This window comes from Odocoileus virginianus, unplaced genomic scaffold (genome assembly GCF_023699985.2).
Source record: "Odocoileus virginianus isolate 20LAN1187 ecotype Illinois unplaced genomic scaffold, Ovbor_1.2 Unplaced_Scaffold_2, whole genome shotgun sequence".
Lineage (NCBI taxonomy): Eukaryota > Metazoa > Chordata > Mammalia > Artiodactyla > Cervidae > Odocoileus > Odocoileus virginianus.
In genome coordinates, this window is record NW_027224264.1 from 7,418,489 (window position 1) to 7,441,830 (window position 23,342).

The 23,342-nt window shown below is 42.2% G+C and overlaps 1 pseudogene; it reads left to right on the forward strand.

Moving 5' to 3' along the window:
- The first annotated feature begins 12,025 nt into the window (after window positions 1–12,025).
- On the forward strand, window positions 12,026–12,635 carry LOC110123882 (chromatin accessibility complex protein 1 pseudogene; annotated as a pseudogene).
- The last annotated feature ends 10,707 nt before the right edge of the window (window positions 12,636–23,342 follow it).

A 23,342-nucleotide genomic window follows, 5' to 3' on the forward strand; every position in this document is an offset into this window, starting at 1 on the left:
CAGTGATCCTCGGTATGACTCGACCAAGGTGCTTTCATGTAAATATTCTGTGCCTTCCTCCTTCCTGCCCTTAGAAAACTCCTTGGCATTGAACTAATGCTGCACATGGCCCAGCTCTTCCAGAATGTCTCCACTAATCTGCCCTGGCCCCTGATCCTTTTGTTTCCAAGGTAAGCAAAGGCAAAGTAACAGCATCAGCAAAGAGAGGTCAGGCAGGTGAGGCTGAGTCGAGAAGCGGTTGGGGAGAAACAGGGCCCCAGTGTCCCTTCTGTTTGCTGGCTGGAATTATAAACATGGCACCTCTGTATACTCAATGCTCATCTCATCTCTGTCTTAGTGATCAATCCATATGGCTGTAGATCACAGATTACCCCCTCTGTCCATCTAGCAAAAACAATGAGATGAACAGACACTCACTCACACACAGATTCACAGACTTTAGCCCTTTCCAGCACCTAGTACTCAAGGCAGAAGATGGGCCTTTAGGGTCCTACGTACTAAGAGAAAAACATGAACAAAGGCATAACTGATGCCCTTTGATCAGCAAACCTCCCAGAGTGCATGTGTAGCAATCTTCATAGAAAGTTTATCTGTCTTCCCAGCAAGGAACCAAAACGACATGCAAGGTCTGTCCCATCAGGGCTCCTCTGATTGCTCCAACCAGATACCTGGCAAGTTGGAGGCCATTCAGAGCAGTGTCCCAATCGGCACCTCAAGCAAACCTGCCAACCCTAGTCAACAGCCTGGAGGGTTTCCCACTGTGGGAATATTGGGAGGCGCCAAGCTTGGGAAGTGAAAGAGAGACGCGATGAGAACTTAGCTCCAAAGTTCTTCAAGGGGTGCCTCTGGGAATGCCCTTGCATCCACTATTTGGTCCAGTTTTGAGAATCTGATTCAGTTATCTGTTGACCCACTGGTGGTTGCATCTCCTCAGCCTGGCCTCCCTATGAAGCTAGGATAGAGGCTGATGGTGCCTGAGCAGTAAAGATGCCTCTGCCACATTTCTTCCATTTTCTGATAGCTCTAAGTGACCAATCCAGATGGTTAGAGATCACAGATTACCCCCTCTGTCCATCTAGCAAAAACAATGAGATGAACAGACACACATTCACAAACAGATATTTGAGACTTCCCCTGGATGCTTTGCATTTTAACAGAGGAGACATGAGAGAGAGCAACTCTTTACATAGCACTTCAGACATACAAAACCACGTGGAAGTTTACAGCTAGCAGAACTCCTGGAAATCACCTGTCCACACCCTCCCTTTATGGAAGGGGAAACTGAAGCCCAGATAGAGGAAGGGACTTACTCATAGTGCTTATGGAGTTAGTGGCAGATAACCCAAGTTCTTCTATTTGTGGTTCCATCATCCCTTGAAATATTTTCCTTCTCTAAATAGTAAAGCTGTTTCATCACTGCTATGTCTGTAGTTTTGCCCCTGGGAAGGGAGGAACAAAAAGGAAGTACAGGGTAAGTAATTTCCTCTTTTTTATTTCTAGGATGGATTTTATTTAATCAAAATGGAAAAATAGTTGATTCACAATGTTGTGAACCATTTCATTTTAAGAAAATAACTCAGACACTGCAGGTATCACTTCCCTACACATACTTAGTCATACGACCATGCATAGCTGCAAGGGAGATTGAGAAATGTAGTCTTTATTCTGAGGAGCCAGGTTCATTGCTAAATCTCAGAGATTTATGTTACTAAAAGAAAAGAAACAAGAAAATGGACAGTGGTAGGAACATTGCAGTCTCTAGCATGTGCTTATTTGCTTCCCTTGTATAGGAAAAGGCAATTTTTTTTTAGAGGGAAAGTGATTTGATGGTAGGCAAGGCCAACCAAAGAGTTAATAGTGCTTCAAGGTTGCTGGCTTGGGTAGTACGACAGCAAAAGTATGCTTACACATTTTGGATTGGCTACTCCCCAAAATTTAGCAGGATAAGGTGACACAATCCTGATCAGAATGTCCCCAGTAGAGTCACTACTACCTTTAAACTGCATCACTCAGCCTTCCTTCTCAGTTTCACTTTGCCTATTATGAAAATGTCACATCGGTCTCCCTGTCTGTTCACATTCCCTGACAAGGGTGTATTCTCCTGATGGACGGAGAAGTCTGAGTAGGGGGATCCAAATATTTCGGGTCTGGTCCATGTCAATTGCTGGCAGTCAGTAACATGGCACTGCTGTAGACTCATGGCAAAACAGAAGCAGAGATACGGGCTACATCAGTCCACTGAAACGAGATGTAAAGCAAGGACAGGCACATATTCAGGCAAGCAATCAGCACTAAGAGGTCTGAGATGAAGGGGAAATGTAGCCCAACAGAGGAGTCCATGGAATAGAGTAGTCCAATTAGTGGACTGGAGTAGAGGAGTCCAAGAATCTGACAGCCATCTGTCCATGGGGAGCAAAGCCTCAGCCGCTGACAAGGGCCCTGAGATAGGGCTCTGCCCCCAAGCACTGGGACAGATGTGAGCGCTTCCGAGATTGCAGGAAATGAGTCAGATAGAGACCAAAGCAGATGCAGAGTATTATGAGCTCTGGTGATCAGGTAAGGAAGGAGGGATGGTGACTCAAGAAGCAAGTATCCCAGGGCTTAAGCTTTGTCATACAGGCAGGAGAGAAAGGAGGTTACACTTGCTTCTGAGAAGGCAACCCCCTCCCAGTCCATGTTATCTATTATCCTCTATGTTCAAATTAGAAAACTGGGTATCATCTTCGACTCTTCCTCATCATCTTAGCCTATCCTATTTACGATTAGCAAATCCTATGTATTCTATCTCCTGATGTTCTCTTGATGCAATCCAATTATTTTCAGCCCTCTGCCATTACTTAGTTCAACCTATAACAAAACCTCTCTCCTGAATTAATGCAACGGCTTTCTCCCTGGCCTCCCTGACTCCCCTTTTGCTGCGCTACAATCCATTTGTTATGTGCTGAATTGTGTCACCCCACTAAAATTTGTATGTAGAGGTCCTAACCCCCAGGAACTCAGAATGCGAACATATTTGGAGATAGGATCTTTAAAGAGGTCAGTCACTTCAGTCGCTCAGTCATGTCCGACTCTTTGTGACCCCATGAATCGCAGCACGCCAGGCCTCCCTGTCCATCACCAACTCCTGGAGTTTACTCAAACTCATGCCCACTGAGTCGGTGATGCCATCCAGCCATCTCATCCTCTGTCGTCCCCTTCTCCTGCCCCCAATCCCTCCCAGCATCAGGGTCTTTTCCAATGAGTCAACTCTTTGCATGAGGTGGCCAAAGTATTGGAGTTTCAGCTTCAGCATCAGTCCTTCCAATGAACACCCAGGACTGATCTCCTTTAGGATGGACTGGTTGGATCTCCTTGCAGTCCAAGGGACTCTCAAGAGTCTTCTCCAACACCACAGTTCAAAAGCATCAAGTTTTTCAGCGCTCAGCTTTCCTCACAGTCCAACTCTCACATCCATACATGACCACTGGAAAAACCATAGCTTTGACCAGACAGACCTTTGTTGGCAAAGTAATGTCTCTGCTTTTTAATATGCTATCTAGGTTGGTCATAACTTTCCTTCCAAGGAGTAAGCGTCTTTTAATTTCATGGCTGCAATCACCATCTGCAGTGATTTTGGAGCCCAAAAAAATAGTCTGACACTGTTTCCACTGTTTCCCCATCTATTTCCCATGAGGTGATGGAACCAGATGCCATGATCTTAGTTTTCTGAATGTTAAGCTTTAAGCCAACTTTTTCACTCTCCTCTTTCACTTTCATCAAGAGGCTTTTTAGTTCCTCTTCACTTTCTGCCATAAGGGTGGTGTCATCTGCATATCTGAGATTATTGATATTTCTCCCAGCAATCTTGATTCCAGCTTGTGCTTCCTCCAGCCCAGCGTTTCTCATGATGTACTCTGCATAAAAGTTAAATAAGCAGGGTGACAATATACAGCCTTGGTGTACTCCTTTTCCCATTTGGAAACAGTCTGTTGTTCCATGTGCATTTCTAACTGCTGTTTCCTGACCTGCATACAGATTTCTCCAGAGGCAGGTCAGGTGGTCTGGTATTCCCATCTCTTTCAGAATTTTCCACAGTTTATTGTGATCCACACAGTCAAAGGCTTTGGCATAGTCAATAAAGCAGAAATAGATGTAGTTAAGTATAAATAAGGCCATTAGGGTGGGCCCTAATCCAATATGACTGGTGTCCTTATAAGAAGAGATCTAAGAAATAGGTACAGAAGGAAGACGAAGTGAAGGCACAGTGAGAAGATGGTGACCTACAAACTCAGGAGAGAGGTGCCAACACCTTGATCTTGGACTTCTAGCCTTCAGAATTGTGAGAAAATTAATTCTGCTGTTTAAGCCACTTAGTCACTGATCCTTTCTTGTGGCACCCCTGCCTAAACTAGTACACAATCCTCCATACTGCCCCCAGAGTGGCTTTTATTAAATGCAAAGTCCGTCATGTTGGTTCTCTGTTTAAATCCCTCGTGCTTTCAGTCTCCAGTAGCAACTAGAGATGAAGCTAAAATTTAAACGTGTGTGCGTAAAGGCATTGGAAACTGGAAGCAATCAACATGGTGGGGGGCAAGATTTCAAAGAGTGTTATGTGTGTATATACACATATATACACACACAATGAGATATTATTTCACACCTGTTAGAATGACTATTATCAGAAAGAAAAGAGATACCAATGTTAATGAGGATGTGGGGAAATTGGAACCCTTGTTCAGCTTCTAAGCTGCCTTAGAAGTAGGGACAAAAGTAAAGTAGATGGGGTTTTCCAACATTGAACCTGGCTTTGATTCAGCTTAGTCATGAATTCAGCAAAGGTAATCTGCCCTTACCTGACCTACTTAACAGAGAAAAGAGTGCATCTTCTCTGAGGGAAATAACATCATCTGGATGATTACTATACACAATTGGTTAACACTCATTCAAAACTTTCTAGGAATTGTAAGAGACAAGGTCATATGACTGAAAACCTAGGAAGAAAATACAGACAGTAGACACAAACCCACAAGTGATCCAGATATTTAGGTTAGCACATAAAGAATTTCTAAGAACTATGTGTTCAAACAATAGAGGGCAAGGTGGAGAAATTATATGAAAAAAAAGAATTTAATTCAATTGTTGAAATCTATAAAAAATCAAATGGAAATCTGGCCTGCGACTGGCAATAACCAATAGAATGCAACAGAAGTGAAATGCCAGTTCTAGGCATATTCTTTAAGAAGATTGGCAATTTCCACTCCCTCTCTCTTAGAACACTCACTTTGGGGAGCCTTGTAGGAAGCCTGGCTCCTCTGCTGAAGGTATCATGTGGAGAGGAGAGGCCTTGAGCTTTTATGTATAGGAACAGAAGGCCAGACATCTCAGAGATGCAGCTTAGCCTCTGGATGACTCCAGTTGCCATCTGACTACAACTGCAGGTTAGATCCTGAGTAATACTGGCAGAAGAACTGACTGGCAGTCTATGACCAGTAGAGCCCAGTCAACCCACAGAACAGTGGGAGAAAATAGATGGATGATTTAGCCATTATATTTTGGGGGTAGTTTGTCAGGTGACAATAGGTAATAGATATACTGTTTTTCATAACTGCTCCATACCCCATACTATGAGCTAGGGTACTGGGGATCTGATATCTGATGCTTCCTCAGAACACAAGGCCAGTTTTCCTTGCTGGAAAACTGTTCAACTCTCCATGAAAAAGGCTTTGCCCCTAGATCATCCTCACTTCCATCTGAACCAAGCCTCAGTATAATTTCTTCCCAGAAGGTAGAAGGTATTATTCCAAGTCTCCTCTTGAGTTGTGCAAGAAAGACTTTGGTCTCAGAGATTGGGATTTCTAGCATCAATCAGCAGGTGAGGAAGCTCACTGAATGATTCCTAATCCATCGCCCAATCGTCTCTTCTCTCTACTTGTTTGCCTGTCCAAAGGCTGATAATTGCTCAATGGTGGCTTCCCTGGTAGCTCAGATGGTAAAGAATCTGCCTGCAATGCAGAAGACCTGGGTTCTTTCAGGTCCCTGGGTTGGGAAGATCCCCTGGAGAAGGGAATGGCAACCCATTCCAGTATTCTTGCTTGGAGAATTCCATGGACAGAGAAGTCTGGTGGGCTACAGACTTTGTGTAGACTCATGGAGTCACAAAGAGTTGGACACAATTGAGTGACTAAGCACACTGCCTTTCTAGCGCACCATATCCATCCATGATCACTGCATACCCTTACAAGTGCTGATTTCACTCAAAAATTCTCCCGTATGAATGCTTGATGTCATCCTGAGTGAGGTTTGAATCAGACTGAATTCAGAGGCATAATTCTGCTGCTTATTTAGTAAAGACATATCTCATTTTCATTTCCCTAAGAGTTCTACTTCAACGGGTCCTGTGAAAACATTAATTTGCTACTGTGATAATTTCAGTGTATCTTCTTGAAATACCTGATAGGCGTATAATCCAAGAAGATCACTTGTATAAAGAAATCTTCCTTGCATTGTTTTATTTATTATGCACATCTTTATTTTGTTAATATAGCCAACTCGATTATCTAGGCTATGAAAGGGCTAAGTGGTGTAAATAATCCATAACACTGGAGAAAAGGTCATTTATATCTGCCTTAGGTATGTAATATAATTCACAACCCTCAGCAGCAGCAGGTGTGCCTAACTGATTTTGCTTAGACTAACACTAGAATTAACTCACACACTCTGAGCACATTTATATAAAAACATTGGTAACTGAGCAGGGAGGGCTGATCCAAGATTCTTACGAAGCTGTTTGATGTACAGTTTCCCTACAACATCTTGAATCCTCTTTGTAATGAACCTGTCAGATTCCCCATATGAACTGAGAGCTTGTCCTCATTTTGACAGGCTGCATACCAGTCCCAAAGACGCCATCATTTCTCATATTCTCAAAATCTTTCTTCATGATTTGCCCCCACAACTTGCCCCCCTTTCCCCTCTCAGTCATGAGATAATCCAGGCTGCTGTATTCCCTCATCCATTGTAATGTCTGTCCATGATGGACCTTGGGGGCTAGATGAGGGGTTTGATAGGCAGGCAGGGAAGAACACATTGGGATCAACCATAAGCCTACATGGCTTCAGTCACCCTCTTTATCCTGATTACTGCTAAACTCCTGTGCCTGGCTCAGACCTCTCTCCCGAAATCTTCTGGTGTGTGGATGTGCCTATTTATCTCCCCTGCATGTCCCTCAAGACCTTCACCTGAATTTCTCTTCCTCACTCCCTTCCAAATCTACTCCTCTATACTTTTACATCAGTGGCTGGTACCACTGTCCATCTAGTCCTCAAACTAAGAACTTGGGAATCTTCTTGTCTTCTCTTCTTCATCTCTGTCCTTCTCCACCTGCCCCAGTTCTTGGTGACTTACCCCTTGATTATCACTCCTGTCTATCACTCTCTACCCTCTTTTCCCCTCAAACCAAGCCTCTATCACCTCTTGTCTGTTCAAAACAAACATTCCCTTAATTGACTTACATCAAATCTTGCTCCCACCACAATCCATCTTCCACACAGGAAAGACACAAAAGCACTCTTCTTTATTTTCTTTTTTTTTAAATGCAGTTAAAAAAAACAAAACTGACCCTCCTTACTCTCCTTCAGCTTCTCAGGAATTCTACCAGCTAGTGTACACTGATCTTAGTAACTGAAGGTTTATTTTACTTTATTTACTTTTAAAAATTTTATTTATATAATATATTTATTTTTTAGCACTGAAAACATTTTGTATTGGTGTATAGCCGATTAGGGCTTCCCTGGTGGGTCAGACAGTAAAAGAAACTGCCTGCAATGCAGGAGACCCGGGTTCAATCCCTGGGTCAGGAAGATCCCCTGTTAGAGGGCATGGCAACCCACTCCAGTATTCTTGCCTGGAGAATTGCATGGACAGAGGAAGCCTGGTGGGCTGCAGTCCATAGAGTCACAAAGAGTTGGACACAACTGAGCGACTCACACACACACACACACACACACACACACACACACACACACAGTCAGTTAACAATGATGTGATAGCTTGAGGTGAACAGCGAAGGGACTCAACCATACATACACATGTACCCATTGGGAATCATTGTTCTAATACACAATATCTCATCAGATCACTTGATGGCTTCCCATGGCCATCAAGACAAAGTTCAAAATCCTTGCTTGGCCTACAAAGGTCCTGCAAAAAGCTGACTCCTGTCTAGCTTTATGTTATGTCTCTCTTCCCTTTGGTTTCTCCGCTTCAGCTGTGCTTAGAGTTCTCAACCTCAGGACATGCCAGACTCTCTCATCTCTGTGCCTTTCTTGGGGTCTTTGTCTCTGGTACTCTAGACTTTGAAGTCTTCCTGTTTTATGCTCTCATAGCCACCCTGGATGTTTCCTTTGTAGCTCTCCTCATTCTGTGGGGGCCACAAGGTGACAGGACATGTACGTTTGTGTTCCCTGCTCAAGTTGTTAGCACAGTGGTTAGAACAGAATAGGAGCTCAGTAAATACACTCTAAATGGCAATAGCCGCTTAACTGGTCTCCCTTCCTCCACAGTCTCCCCTTCCAGCCTATCTTTTCCACTGCCCCCAGGGTGATCTCCTAGGCCTTGAATCTCCACTCAAATCATGTTTGAGGTAAAAAAAGAATTCTCCCCTTCTCCTTGAGAATGAAGTCCAAATGCTTTTGTATGATATGACGTCAAGATCTTCTGTAATCTGGTTCTAAACTTACATGTTTAGAATAACAAATAACTTTGTCTCAGTTTCTGCTTAGACTAGCCCACACTCCAGTCAGATGGACCTGTGCTCTTTTCCAGGCCCATGCCTTACTCTTTCTAACCTATGTGCCATTGCTTCTGGTGATACATCCACCTCACAAGCCCTCACCGTGTCCTGCCTGTTAAGTCCCATCTCTCTTTCATGAGCCGACTTAAAAGCCTGCTCTGAGGCTTTGGCAGTTCCCTCTCCCAGCTGGAAATGACCACTGCTTCCTCCCCACATCCCCAGCCCTTTTCACCTTCCCCTGTGGCACTGATCCCATTACACGCACACAAGGCGAATTCTTCACGAGGCCGTAAGCTATAGGACAGAGGGCCCCGGTCTTTTCTGTGTGGCTGACAAGACTCAGGAAACAGGAGGGGGGCAGGGCCCCTTGCTTCAGAATCTCCCAAGTGTGGCCCAAACGCGAGCTGCTTCAGTATCACCTGGGGGCTCGTTAGTCACTCACCATCTTCGGTCTCCCAGACATCCCAAGTCAGAATCTGCATTTTAACAAGATCCTCAAGTGATCTCCATGTGCATTCATGTTTAAGTAGTGGACTGTTTATTAGATAAGAGAACGTGCCTCCTCCAGATAGGACAAACACCACATCTTACAATTCGTCGCTCTCAGACCTCGGACCGGTTTACAGTTTAGTTGCACAGTGTGTGTTGCTGTTTCAAGAGCTAGTTTCATTGGGCTTTTAGTTTGGGATCCTCCCCTTCTCCAGTGTCGTGGGAGGAAGCCTATTTTAGGCACGGGAGACTTTGCTCCTGGTGGAGGGCTGTGGATGCCCAGAGCTGGCTCCAGTCAGCAGGGGAGCTGGGATTCTCCACAGCTTGCCTTAATCAGCGCAGCCTCTGGCCAAGCTGTGCGTCAGGCCTGGGGTCCTCTGTTAATCATCAGTGAAAGGAACGCCACAGAATGATGTCAAGTGAGCTCTGGGGCTAACCACTCCTAGAAACATCTGGAGCTGGCAGCGGATCGTGACTATGAATACAGATGAGGGGGAACAATTGAGTTTAATCATGGTTGTTAGTGTCTTGTACAAAATGTATTTGGGTTTTGATCTAAAGAGGCAAGCTATTAAGCAATATTTGTGCTTCTTAGGTATTAGGAGAGAGGTCAAGACTCCATCAAAATAACTTTCTTTCCTGAACTTTCTCCCCAGATGGTTTGAACAAGAACACCCTTGTCGTCTTCTCACTTAATTATCAGCATAGCCTCAGTGTTGTGCTCCCGACCCACGTTGTCTGCAGCTGCTGATGGGTCATGCGGAGCAAGATTGTCTCACTTCTTTGCAGTTTTGGAAAGTGGCAAAGCCTGCTGTTTTTGCCTCAGGCGTGTATTGGCTGATGAGTTCCTGCCCAAAAAAACCTCCTCTCTCATTTGAGTTGCTTGGCTTCTCGTCAAAACCACACCCAGGCTGAGTCAGGAGTGTCTTCAGACTAGCTTCTGTCTGTCACTGGGAAAGAAGGACAAAAATGTCCTTCTCCCACAGAGATGACAAAACAAAAAAAAGCAAGGCTTGCTGACATTGGCGCTGTCACAGGGCCCTAAGTGTGTGCATTTAATCAGCACTGTCTGTTGTCACACAGGGTTTTGCCAGGCAAAGAAACAACTGGTTTGAATAAGAAACTGGAAGATGAACAACAGACCGCTAAAGGAAGCTGATCTTTCCCTGAGAAAGCTGCCGCTGGACAAAATCGGGAAACAGACACACAGAACACTTTCTCTTCACCTATTTCCCTTTACAGGGTGGATCAGTCAAAGTTCTCGGGAGAAACAGAAGCAATAGAAATATATCCATATATTCCTCTTGGTATGTATATGTATCTTTTTTGAGGGAGAAAGAGAGAGGGAACAAGTAGAAATCTTAAGGAGTTGGCTCACGTGCTTGTGCGGGGCTGGCAAGTTAAAAATCCTTAAGGCAGGCCAGCTGGCTGCAAACTCAGGCAGGATTTCTGTGTTCCAGACTTGAGACAGATTTCCTCCTTCTCCAGTACAGCAAGGCAGTGCTGGCATTTCAACTTCATGTAGTAGAGGCCATCGTTTCCATATTTTAGCTAAACAAACTTTTAGACTGGGTGAGTGCCTGCTGCCGTTTCTGGTTATTCAAGGTTGTTGGTGTGGTTCACAGAGGAAATATGGTAGGGTTCCCTGGAGAACTAGAAAGCTAGGAAGGGTAGACAGGGACATTTGTCTGATGTTCCCAGCATGTATCACAAGAATCTCTGGGGCTGTGTCAAGAGAGCCATACTCATGGGTTGTCACGTCTCTCAGGAGAGGTCCATGGTAGGCAGTGACTGAAGAGCTAGTCTAAGGCCGTCCTTTGCCTTTAAGTCACAATAGTTTAACCCTCCCTGTTCCATACCGCCCAGTTCCACTAAGCTGGCCAATTCTTTTGAACTGAAAGAGTACTCCTCAGTCTCTTCCAGTTCTCATTGCTCCAAGGAGCCAGAAAGATCTGATTGTGCCCAGCTGCTCCCAGGAGGAAATTGTGACCTTGGGTTGGGTAGAGTTCTCAAATTTAATACCCAAAGCACCACCTATAAAGTTAAAAAGTGATAAATTGGACTTCATCCAAATAAAAATGTTTATGCTTCAAGAAAGGATGCCCTCAAGAATGTAAAAAAGACAACCCCCAGAGTCAGAGGTAATTTTTAGAAATCATTTATCTGATAAGGGTTTGTCAGAAGAAAGAACTCTTACAATTCAATACTAAAAAGACAACCCAATGAAAATTTGGGCCAGGCTCTGAATAGAAAATTCTCCCCCCAAAAGATATAAAGTGGCTAATAAGTACATGAAAGTATGCTCAGCATCATTAGTCATAAGTAAGTGAAGTGAAGTCGCTCAGTCGTGTCTGACTCTTTGCGACCCCATGGACTGTAGCCCACCAGGCTTCTCCCATGGGATTTTCCAGGCAAGAGTACTGGAGTGGGTTGCCATTTCCTTCTCCAGAGGATCTTCCCCACCCAGGGATCGAACCCGGGTCTCCCGCATTGTAGGCAGACGCTTTACTGTCTGAGGCACCAGGGAAGTCATTAGTCATAAGGGAAATGCAAATCAAAATGACAAGATACCATGTCACACTTACTAGGATAGCTGTAATCAAAAAGAAGTAGTATATGTTGGCAAGGATGTGGAGAAAAAAGAACCTTCCTATATTGCTGGTGGGAATGTAAAATGACTACATCGTTTGTAAAACAGTCGGGAAGCTCCTTAAAGAGTTACTACATCACTCAGAAATCCCACCTGTAGGTACACACCCAAAAGAAATGGAAATAAATATCCAGCGGTCGGTGTCGCTGCCCCTGCCCTGCATCCAGGTCATCATGACGAGCTCCCCCGAGGTGACCAGCATCAACCAGGAGGCGCTGGCGCTCACTGCCAAGGCCACGGAACTCTTTGTTAAATGTGTCCGACTCTTTACAACCCCGTGGACTGTAGCCCACCAGGCTCCTCTGTCCATGGGATTCTCCAGGCAAGAATGCTGGAGTGGGTTGCCATCCCCTTCTCCAGGGGATCTTCCCAACCCAGGGACTGAACCCGGGTCTCCTGTATTGCAGGCGGATTCTTTACCATCTGAGCCAGCAGGGAAGCCCCTTTGTTCAATATGTCACCACCTATTCCTACAGACATGGCAGTGGAAAAGAAAAGGAGGCACTCACCTCCAGTGACTTATCAAAGACTGCAAAGGAGCCAGAAGCTTTTCAGTTCGTTGCAGATATATTACCAAAGAAGATTTTAGCTAGTAAATATCTGAAAATGCTTAAGGAAAAGAGGGAAGAAGAAGAAGAGGAGAATGACAACAACGATGAGAGTGAGGTCGATGAAATGGAATTCGACCCCCCAAAAATCAGCCTGGTGAGGACCCTCCTGGATTAGCACCTTGACTCTGAAGCAGGCCTTAGTCTGCCCACCCCCCAGAGACTTCACGTACATTATGTTCTTCCCTGGCTGAGACCGGGCATAATGCACCTCTGCCATAAATAGCCAACAGGAAAGGAACGCAGACAACAGCCTCCCTTCCCCAGGCCCCCACCGCAGCTGGAGTGGTGGGCCGGAACGGGCTGCCTACCAGGAGGGATAGTCAGTCTGCAGCTCTAAGCTGTAGGGGCAAAAACAACTTCGCTTAACTTTCTAGTTTACAGAGAGATTTTGAAGAACTTCCAAATACCGTTGTATAGATTCACATATGTATATTTTGAAATTAGTTCTGGTAAACAGCTAGATCCTGTTTTAGCTAAATATGTAGTCTGTGAGCAGTGTGTTACATTTGAAATTTGGTATTTCAGAACAATCTGGCTTTGTATTAGCCCAAATACTGCATTTTTTAAAACTGTAAAATGCATTTTTCTTTTTTATTAAAACAAACTTGCACAAAAAGTTCACAGCAGCGTTATTTAGAATACAAGAGTGAAAAAGGATAAACAACCCAAATATCCATCAACCAATAAGCAGATAAATAAAAGGTAATGTATTCATACAATAGAATGTTATTTGGCCACAAAAAGGAATGAAGTAAATATACATGCTACAACATGGATGAACCTTGAAAACATTATGCTAAGTGAAAGAAACCAGTCACAAAAGACCACATATTATGATTCCATTTATATGAAATATCCAGAATAGGCAAACTTATAGATGCAAAAAGTAGATTAATGGTTGCCAGTGGCTAGAAAGTGGGAGGAAAGTGACTCCTCATTAGTTTCTCTGGCGGGTGATGAAAACATTCTCAAATTAGTGGTGATTGCTGCCCAACTTTGTGAATATGCTAAAAACCAGGAATTGTATACTTAGAGGATATCAATGTGAATGTATGGCACAAGAATTATATTTCAATACAGTTATTGCCAAAGAACTAAAAGGTCCATAGCTCTCTACTGCTGTTAGCATTAAGTCCAAGGTTCATTGCCTGGAACATGAGAGCCTTCACTACTAAATACATGTCTAATCCTTGGCATGCACTTGCCGCATCTAAGCATGCTAGATCGCCTTTTCTCCGTTCTCCCACCAGACTGTGCGTGACTACACAATTGTGCCTTAGCTCCTGTTTCCCTCTAATGTCTCCTCTGCCTTCTGTGTTTGGTCAATGGCTACTTATTTTTCAGAAAGCATCTCAAGCGTCTTCTCTCTCCCTGATCCCCACTCTCCCAGGCCAAGGGTTCTTCTTCCCTCTTCTCTGCCACAACTGTTCACAGCACACACCTGTCTCACTGCTCTTCTTACGTTGTGTGGCAGTTGTCTGTATTTACCTGTTTGTCTGTCTGCTTAACTAGATGATAAGTTCATTGTGGGCAGGAACCATGTTGGATTTACCTCTCTATACCCAGCACCTCGCAGAAGGCCTGATAACACAGTAGGATTTAGGTACATGTTTATTGGTTGAAGGAATGAATCTAAGTAGATTAGCAGTTACTCATAGCCTGTCGTCACTCCGGTTTATCAGAGGGGTATCCAATGACTCATGAGCTGGCAATGAGATTTGAACTCATGGAAGAAGAGGGCAGACGTATCTGGGGAGCATGGAAGGCAAGCCTGGCCAGAACACTGCAGTGCAGAGCCCTGAGCAGCCAGGAGACCAACAAAAGCATGTGATTGGGGGGGGGGGGGTGGTAGAGTAAGATTCAACACCACCATAGTGGGCCTAAAAGCAGCCACCAATTCGGAAAGCATTAAACCTCAGCGTGGAAGGATCACGGGTGTTGAAAGAAGTAGATAGAAAGGGGAGGGAACATCAGTACTCAGGACTCCTCTTAATCCCACTTGCCTGAAATCATTGACTCACTGGGTAGGGATTGTGTCTGATTCCCTTCTGAAGCCCTATACCTAGCACACTGTTAGTCTCTCAGCTGTGTCTGACTCTTTGTGACCCCATAGACCGCCAGGCTTCTCTGTCCATGGGATTTTCCAGGCAAGAATATTGGAGTGGGTAGCCATTTCCTTCTCCAGGGCATCTTCCCAACCCAGGGATTGAACCTGGGTCTCCTGCATTGCAGGCAGATTCTTTATCATCTGAGCCACCAGAGAAGCCCTGGCATCAAATAGCTGTTTGATGAATGAAGGATCTTTGGTTGCCTCTCAAAGTCATAGCAAGTTTTCTTCTAGAAGTTTTAGAGTTTTAGCTCATACATTTAGGTCTGTAATCCATTTTTAGTTAACTATTGTATATGATGAACACTAAGAATCTGAATTCCTCTTGATGTGCACATCCAGTTGTCCCAGACCGTTTTTCGAAAAGATTATCCTTTTCCAATTGACTTGCATTGCCATGTTTGACAAAAATTAATCAACCATAAGTGGACTCCCAATTTTTTCCCACTGAATGCTTTTGCCTATCCTTGCCCCAGGATTAAACTTAATTGATTTGTTGCTGCTGTGCTGTGCTGATGTTTTGCGACCCCATAGACTGTTGCTCACCAGGCTCCTCCGTCCATGGGATTTCCCATGTCATTTCCTATTCCATGGGAACCTTTCTGACCCAGTGATCAGTTTGCATCTCCTGTGTTTCCTGCATTGGCAGGTGGATTCTTTACCATTCTGCCACTGGGAAGCCTTTAACTGATTATTGTGGCATTATACTCAGCTTTGAAACCAGGTAGTTCTTCATTTTCAAAATTGTTTAAGCTATTCTAGGTAATTTGTATTTCTCTACAAATTTTGGGACCAGCTTGTCAATTTCTACACAAAGCCCTGCTGTGATTTTGATAGAGTTTGGATTGGCACTGTATATCAATTTGGGGAGAATTGTCATCCTGACAATACCAAGAGTTTCAAATCCATGACCATGGATTCTATCTGCATTATTAAGATCTTTATTGTTCTGTCACTATAATAATTTATAGTTTTCAGTACACTGATCTTTTTCACATCTTTGGTTACATTTATCCCTAAGTTCGTATTTTTGATGCTCTTGTAAATGGTATTTTAAACATTTAACTTCTGATTTCTTATTGCTGAGATATAGAAATAAAATTGAATTTTGTATAATGACCTTTTATTCTCTGCCTTTTCTAAACCTTCTATTAGTTCTATATTTTTATGGATTCCCTGGAATTCCACAAACAGGATCAAGTCACCTGCAAATAAAAACAGTTTTACTTCTTAATTTTCAATCTGGATGCCTTTGATTTAATTTATTTATTTGTTTGTTTACTACAATGTCTAGAACTTCTGATTCAATGTTAAATACAAGTGACAAAAGCATAGACTCTCACTTTGTTTCCCATCTTATGGAGAAGCATTCAATCTTTCAACATCAACTGTGATGCTAAGATGTGGTTTTGTTTTGTTTTTGAAGATGATACTTATTCATTTTGACCAAATCTTCTATTCCTAGTTTGTAGACAGCTTTTATCATTACAGGGTATTGGATTTTGGAAAATGCTTCTTTTTGCATCTATTGAGATGATTATAAGGTATTTCCCCATTATTCTATCAATATAATGTATCTCATGAATTAATATTCAAATGTTTAATCAACAATGTAGCTGGAAAAATTTTCACTTGGTCATGGGCTATAATACATTTTATATGTTGCTGAATTTGAGTTGCTAATACTTTATTAAAGATTGTGTCTTGATAATGGGTGATGTTGATCTGTACTTTTGGGTTGTTTTGTGTATGATGTGTTTCTCTGGCTTGGAATCAGGGTAATTCTAACCCCATAGATTGAGTTGGGAAGTGTTTCCACCATTATTTCTTGAGTGAGATTATGAATAATAGATATTACTTCTATTTTAAATGTTTAATATAATTCACCAGTGAATCCGTCTGAGTCTGGGCTTTTCTTTGTGAGAAAATATTCAGTTGCTATATCAATTTCTTTACTTGGTATATGTTTCTTCAGACTTTCTATTTCTTCTTTGTCAGTTTTGATAATTCATGTCTTTTTAGAAACTTTTCCATTCTGGCTTTGTTGTCTAATTTTTGGCATGAAGTTTTTCATAGAATTTCATAATCTGTCATAATCTGTCATGTTGAAAGTGAAAGCTCTTCTTTAATTCCTAACATTGGCAATTTGTGTCTTCTTTCTTCTTGGTCAGTCTAGCTTATTATTTGTCAATTATGTGGATCTTTTTGAAGAACCAAGTTTTGATTTAATTGTTGTTCTAACTTTTTTCCTGTTCTACCAATTCAATTTCTACTCTGATTTTAATTATTTCCTTTCTTCATTTTGCTTTGAGCTTAGTTTGCTCTACTTTCATTGGTTTTGTAAAGTGGACACTTATGGATGAGACATTTCTGATAGGCATTGAAAACTAATTCTTTGCTAAGCTCTGTGTTCATTGCAATCCATAAATTTTCATGTGTTACATTTTCATTTTTCAGTTAAATATTTCTCATTTTTCTCATGTATTTCAGCTTTATTCTTTGACCTATGAGCTATTTAGAAGTGTATTATTAAATTTTTTTTAGTATTTGGAAGTTTACCAGATTTCTCTCTGTTGTCAACTTCTCATAACATTTTGTTATTAAACATACTTTGATTAATTTCCATCCTTTAAGATTTACTGAAGCTTTCTTTATTGTCTAGAATATGCTGTATACCAGCGAAATGTCATTGTGTTCTTTGGTTGTTGGGTGGAAGTTCTTGATTTACAAAGCACTGAACTTATTGATTCTTGTTCAGTTGTATGGTGACTTATGTGGGAAGATTTGCCTGTCTCCTTATTCAGCCATAGGCATGTGGAAGGGCCAGAAACAAAGGAGTGACACGTAATGTTTTGCAAGGTAGAATGATCAGTCTAACCAAAATATGGATGAAGGCCTTTGTAGGACCTGTCTGAAAGCAGAGAGACCAGTTAAAGGCTGTTGAAGTAACACAAGTGAAAAATAATAGGATGCTGAATGGATTGTTGCCAGTAAGATGAAGAAAGGTAAAAGACTTGGATGTTGATATTAAATGCTGAAGCCATGGGTCGTTTTAGTGGCTCGGTTGAGAGGCTATAAGGCCAGAGCTAGGACAGTGTAAGTAGAAATGGAAAGTAAGAGAGACTTCTTTGGAGGAGTTGCAAAGACCTAATGCCTGATGGGAGAATTGAAATGTGTAGAGAGGGAGAGAGGGGAGAGTTTGGGTCTGGATTACTGGTAGGATTAAAACATCAGATACTGAAGGGACAAAAATGGGGACTGGTTGTAGGGAGAAGGAAGGTAATTTTTAAAAAATTACTTTTGAAAAGCCATGAGGACATCTGAACAGAAATGCCTGGTAGGCATAGGAGATTTAGAGCTGTAACTCAGGAGCAAGGTGAGTCTGCAAATGTAACAGCACGGAAATTTTGACATTCATATTTGGGTACAGATGTCTCCAGAAATCAAGACATCTTTGGTGTTCCTGTCTTCAAAAACAAAATTTGGTCCTCCATACAGAATCTCTTTAAAAAATTTTTTTTAAGATACATCCTATTACATCTAGAAGATAGGTGCCCACTCTTTCCTTTTCAAAGACAAGACAGTGAAGAGAGGTAAAAAGATTCTCCCAAAGTCAGAGCTGAGTATCAGAGCAAGGATTTGAACGTTGGTGTTCTCATTCACTTCTATTAACCCAGGTTTCCACACCTTTAAAGTGAGAGTAATGATGATAGCCACCTCACCAGTGTATAATTTATTATAAATTCTTTTACAGTATCCTCTTCAATGGATTGTTGTTAGAGAAAAGGTTGGAGCAGATCAAACAAAAAAACTGCTGAGAAATTCTAGCAGGAAGGCAGTAGGCTTCAGTGATGAAGGTACACAGGTCAAGATTCTTAATTTCAAAGGATTCAAACTGACTCTGGCCGAGTGAATCAACAAGAAATTTGTTGGCTGGGCATTGAGTGGCTCCCAGACTTAGCAGGAAGGCTGGGGAGCCTGGTTTGGGCAACGGGCAGGAGCTAGGGAAGTTGAGTGGCCACGTTCACAGCCACAGTCTCGATAATTTCTTCTGCTTACCTACAACCCCAAGAAGGGTTTTTGTCATTGTTTGGTATTTTTTGTTTTGTTTTTTTTGTTTGTTTGTCTTAAGGAAGTTGTCTAGATAGTGGCCATAGAAGGGAGGAACATATAAAGATTAGGTGAAAGAGTGAGAGAGGGAAGAAAATGAGGTCATATAAGAAAGGATGGACATAAGACATACTGGAAACTTCTTCTGTCATCAGTGTCCTAAGATTGTGATGTGAGAACCAGGCCAGAGAGTGACTGTGTTCATTCTCCACATCCCTCACTCCCCAATTTTCAATGAAAAGTTCACCTAATTTCATGAACATTTGTGTCTATGTCTCACTTGCTTTGGCCTCATCTTTGTCTTTCTCGGTTTTTGTCTTTCTTAGTTTCTTTGTCAGGCTTTCCCTCAGGGGACTTTTTCATTCTTCATCAGCTCAATATTTCATCCTTGGGCTGGCCCATGTTTCTCTGAAAGGCTGGCAGCTCCATCTGACAATGCAAGGGCCAACTGACCCCGTATACCTCTAAGCTCTGATACTTTGGCCGCCAGTTCACTGGAAAAGACCCTGATGCTGGGAAAGATTGAGGGCAGGAGGAGAAGGAGGTGGCAGAGGATGAGATGGTTGGATAGCATCACTGACTCAATGGACTTGAGTTTGAGCAAACTCTAGGAGATAGTGAAGGACAGGGAAGCCTGGCATGCTGCAGTTCATGAGGTCACCGAGTCTTAACGACCTAACAACACCATCTCTGAATCACCACTAGATGGCAGCATCTGGGAAGTTTGCTCACCTGGCCTGGATCTTCACAAGTGCCTGACTGCTGCGTGGTGGCGCGTTTTACTTGGTTATTCTGCTTTTACACTCCTGCAACCAGTGGCTAACAAAAGGCACCAGATCTAGTAGGATTCCTTTGTCCACACAGAAGAAAATTCATGTTTTTAAGACACTCAGGGCTGGAAAAGCCTGTTCCTTAAGCGGGTGTTTTCCCCCACCTCCATTCCCACACAGTTCCTACTGCAAACCTTCTGTAGATATCCTTTTTAAAAAACTATTTATTTTTAATTGATTGATGATTGGTTTACAATATTGGTTTGATTTCTGTCATATATCAACATGAATTGACTAAGGATGATACTGATGAATCTTTTTGCAGAGCAGCAATGGAGACGCAGACATAGAAAACAGACTTATGGACAAGGGGGGGAGGAGAGGAAGGAGAGGGTGAGATGAATGGAGAGAGTAGCATGGAAGCATATACACTACCATATGTAAAACAGATAGCCAGTGGGAATTTGCTATATGACTCAGGGAACTCAAACAGGACTCTGTAATAACCTAGAGGGGTGGGAATGGGTGGGAGGTGGGAGGGAGATTCAAGAGGGAGGAGACATATGTACACCTAGATATCCTTTTTTCCCATTTATTTTTATTAGTTGGAGCCTAATTACATGTAAATCCATGGCTGATTCATGTCAATGTAGATATCCTTTTATTACCTCTTTAGCTGTTGTTTGTTGTTTGGTTTGGTTTTGTAGGCAGACTTGTTTCCCCTTCCCTACCCAGCCTGATCATCAAATTAGGTTAATCTCCTTTCCTCACTTTGAGCATGGACTTGAGCATAGAATCTTGTTCTATCAAAGTCTTGAGGGCTCTTATAATTGAGTCTAAACCCATCATTTGGAGACAGGGAACCTGAGGCATATAAAGGAGCAGAAACTTGTTCAAGGTGATATAAAGAATTCAAGCAGTCATATGGGTCAGAGTCTCTTGACATACTTAAAAAAATCAATATAACAAACATAAAATCATTTTGATCTATAAATTGTGCTAGCACAGCTAGATATCTGGAAAGAGGACAGAGGCAAGAGATGTAAGACATGACATCTGTCCTCCAGGCACTTAGAATCTAGTCTGGAAGCCACACTGATATACAATAAAAAGGAGATATTGCTTTTGAGATAAGGTGGTATGAGAAAACTGCTAATGTGGGTGACTGGCTCAGGGATTCAGAGAAGAGAGAGCTTGAAGGGGAAACAAAGCCATGGGGGGAGGTGAAGGGGTAGAGAATTAGGTGAAGCTTGGAGATGAGAAATTCAACAACTATAATTATTCAGAGGTCAAACCCTAGACTGACGTAAGCAGAAGGTGATGCTCAAAGAGAAGTGAGAGATAAAGCTAGAGTGGTGGGTTGGGATGGTACTGTTCAGACTTTCAAATGTCTAATTTGAAATTAGTAGGCTAATTTCCTACTGGGCTTCCCTGGAGGCTCAGTGGTAAAGAATCCGCCTGCCAGTGCAGGAGATGTGGGTTCGATCCCTGGGTAGGGAGATCCCCTGGAGAAGGAAATGACAACCCACTCCAATATTCTTGCCTGGGAAATCCTATGGGCAGAGGAGCCTGGTGGGCTACAGTCTATGGGGTGGCAAAAGAATGGACATGACTTAGCAACTAAACAGCAACAATTTCCTGCTAATACTGAACAGGAACTCTGAAAGACTTTGAATCTTCAGATTTTCTAATTTCAGTGGGAACTTTCCCCTAGGTTTGAATCCCCAGAAGTAGCCTGTTCACTTTGCCCTACTTTCCTGCACTAGTCTCAGTGTCTCAGCAATGAAGTTGAGCTGAAAAATTACTGGTGTTTGTTTCCATTATACCTGTTTCCTAGAGACATAAGCAAGAGTAATGTGGACATTCTCTGGCTCTAAACCCTATTTACTTCATTTCCATTCCCTACCCACTCATAGGAGTCTGAGCAACAAGCCTCCGTACCACACAGCTCCCTTTGTCACCAGGGGCCTTCTAGGAGAGCTGGAGAGCTCTTGACAGCTGAGCAACACCTAAAGGAAGTGAGCGTGGTTTCACATCAATTCCAAAAGGGGCATCTAGGTTGCTTCCATGTGAAGACCCAGAGGGAAGGGGTGGAAAGGGAGGTGGGAGGGGGGACCGGGATGGGGAATACATGTAAATCCATGGCTAATTCATTTCAATGTATGACAAAAACCACTGCAATGTTGTAAAGTAATGAGCCTCCAACTAATAAAAATAAATGGAAAAAAAAAAGTGGCCTCGAAACAAAAAGGCTCTTTAAAAACAATCTTAACATAGGAGCAATCGAAGAGCCCTTTGAGATTGTCAAGAATACATCAGGACCCAAGCAGTCTGACCAGCCACGTTTCAACGCAAAACAAGCTTGCTCTCTCTCCTTCTGAACACTCCCTTCATATCCACAAATGGTTCCAAGTCTGTTTTTCTACCAAGATACAGTAGATATTCCTGTCTCAGCACCCTCCATCTAGTTTTACTCCTGCCATTTGCTGCCTCTCCTTCTGCCTCCCCAGAATGCTATACCTTACATCTTGGCTGTGCATGGTTCAGCACCTGGAACATAGTAAGTGCTCAATAAATAACATTCTCTTTCTTTGGATAGTTCTTACAGATTATCTAAGCATTGGACTCCATGGAGTCACTTCAGGGGTCACTGGGAAAATAGGCCACTGGGGAATAGGCAGGCTGCAGGCCACCATGGCTGAATCAACAAAGGGAACTCTATATTTATATGTTAAGTAATAGTTTGGACTCTGGATAGGGATTTTGTTTTGGAAGGAAAGAGAATGTTCTCACTAATCTAATGTCTTCAGTTTCTAAATGAGGTCAGTGAGGCTCAGAAACACTTTGAGTAGAATCAGGAAAGCAATCCCACTTATAATTGCAATAGAAAGAATAAAATATTTAAGAATCAACTTAACCAAGGAAGTGAAAGACTTGTACACTATAAATTATAAGACACCAAGAAAGGAAATTAAAGAAGACAGAGAAAAATGAAAAGATATCCAATGTTCATTGATTAGATGACTTAATATTGCTCACACATCTGTACAGTCCTCAGTTATCTACAGATTCTATGCAATCCCTAATGAAATCCCAATTGCATTTTTTACACAAACAGAGAAAGTAAAAAAAAATTGTATTGAAACAGAGAAGACTCTGAATAGTTGAAGTGTCTTAGAAAAGGAGAATAAAGCTAGGGATATCACATTTCTTGATTTCTAAATATATTATAAAATAGTATGGTACTGTAATCAAAATAGTATGGTACTGGCATAAAAACAGACATATAGATCAACGGAAGAGAATAGAGAGCCCAGAAATAAATCCTCACATTTATGGCCAACTGGTGTTTGACAAGGGTGATAAGAACATACAATGAGGAAAGGAAGGTCTTTCCAATAAATGGTCTTGGGAAGACTGGGTAAACACATAAACAATCAAAATGAATTAAAGATTGAGACAGAAGACCTGAAAATGTAAAACTGTCAAAAGAATAACACAGGGGAAATGCTTCTTGACATTGATATTCGCAATGATTTTTTTTAGATATGACACAAAAAGCATAAGCAGCAAAAGCAAAAATAGACAAGTAGGAGTGCATCAAACTTAAAAGCTTCTGCACAGCAAAGGAGATAGTCAACAGAGTGAAAAGGCAGCCTATAGAATAAGAGACAGTATTCACTAACCATGTATCTAATAAATAGTTAACATACAAGATATATAAGCAACTACTACACCTCAATAGCAAAAACAGAAATAATCCAATTTAAAAATGGATGAAGGAATTGAACAGACAGTTCTGTGATGGAGACATACAAATGGCCAACAGACATAG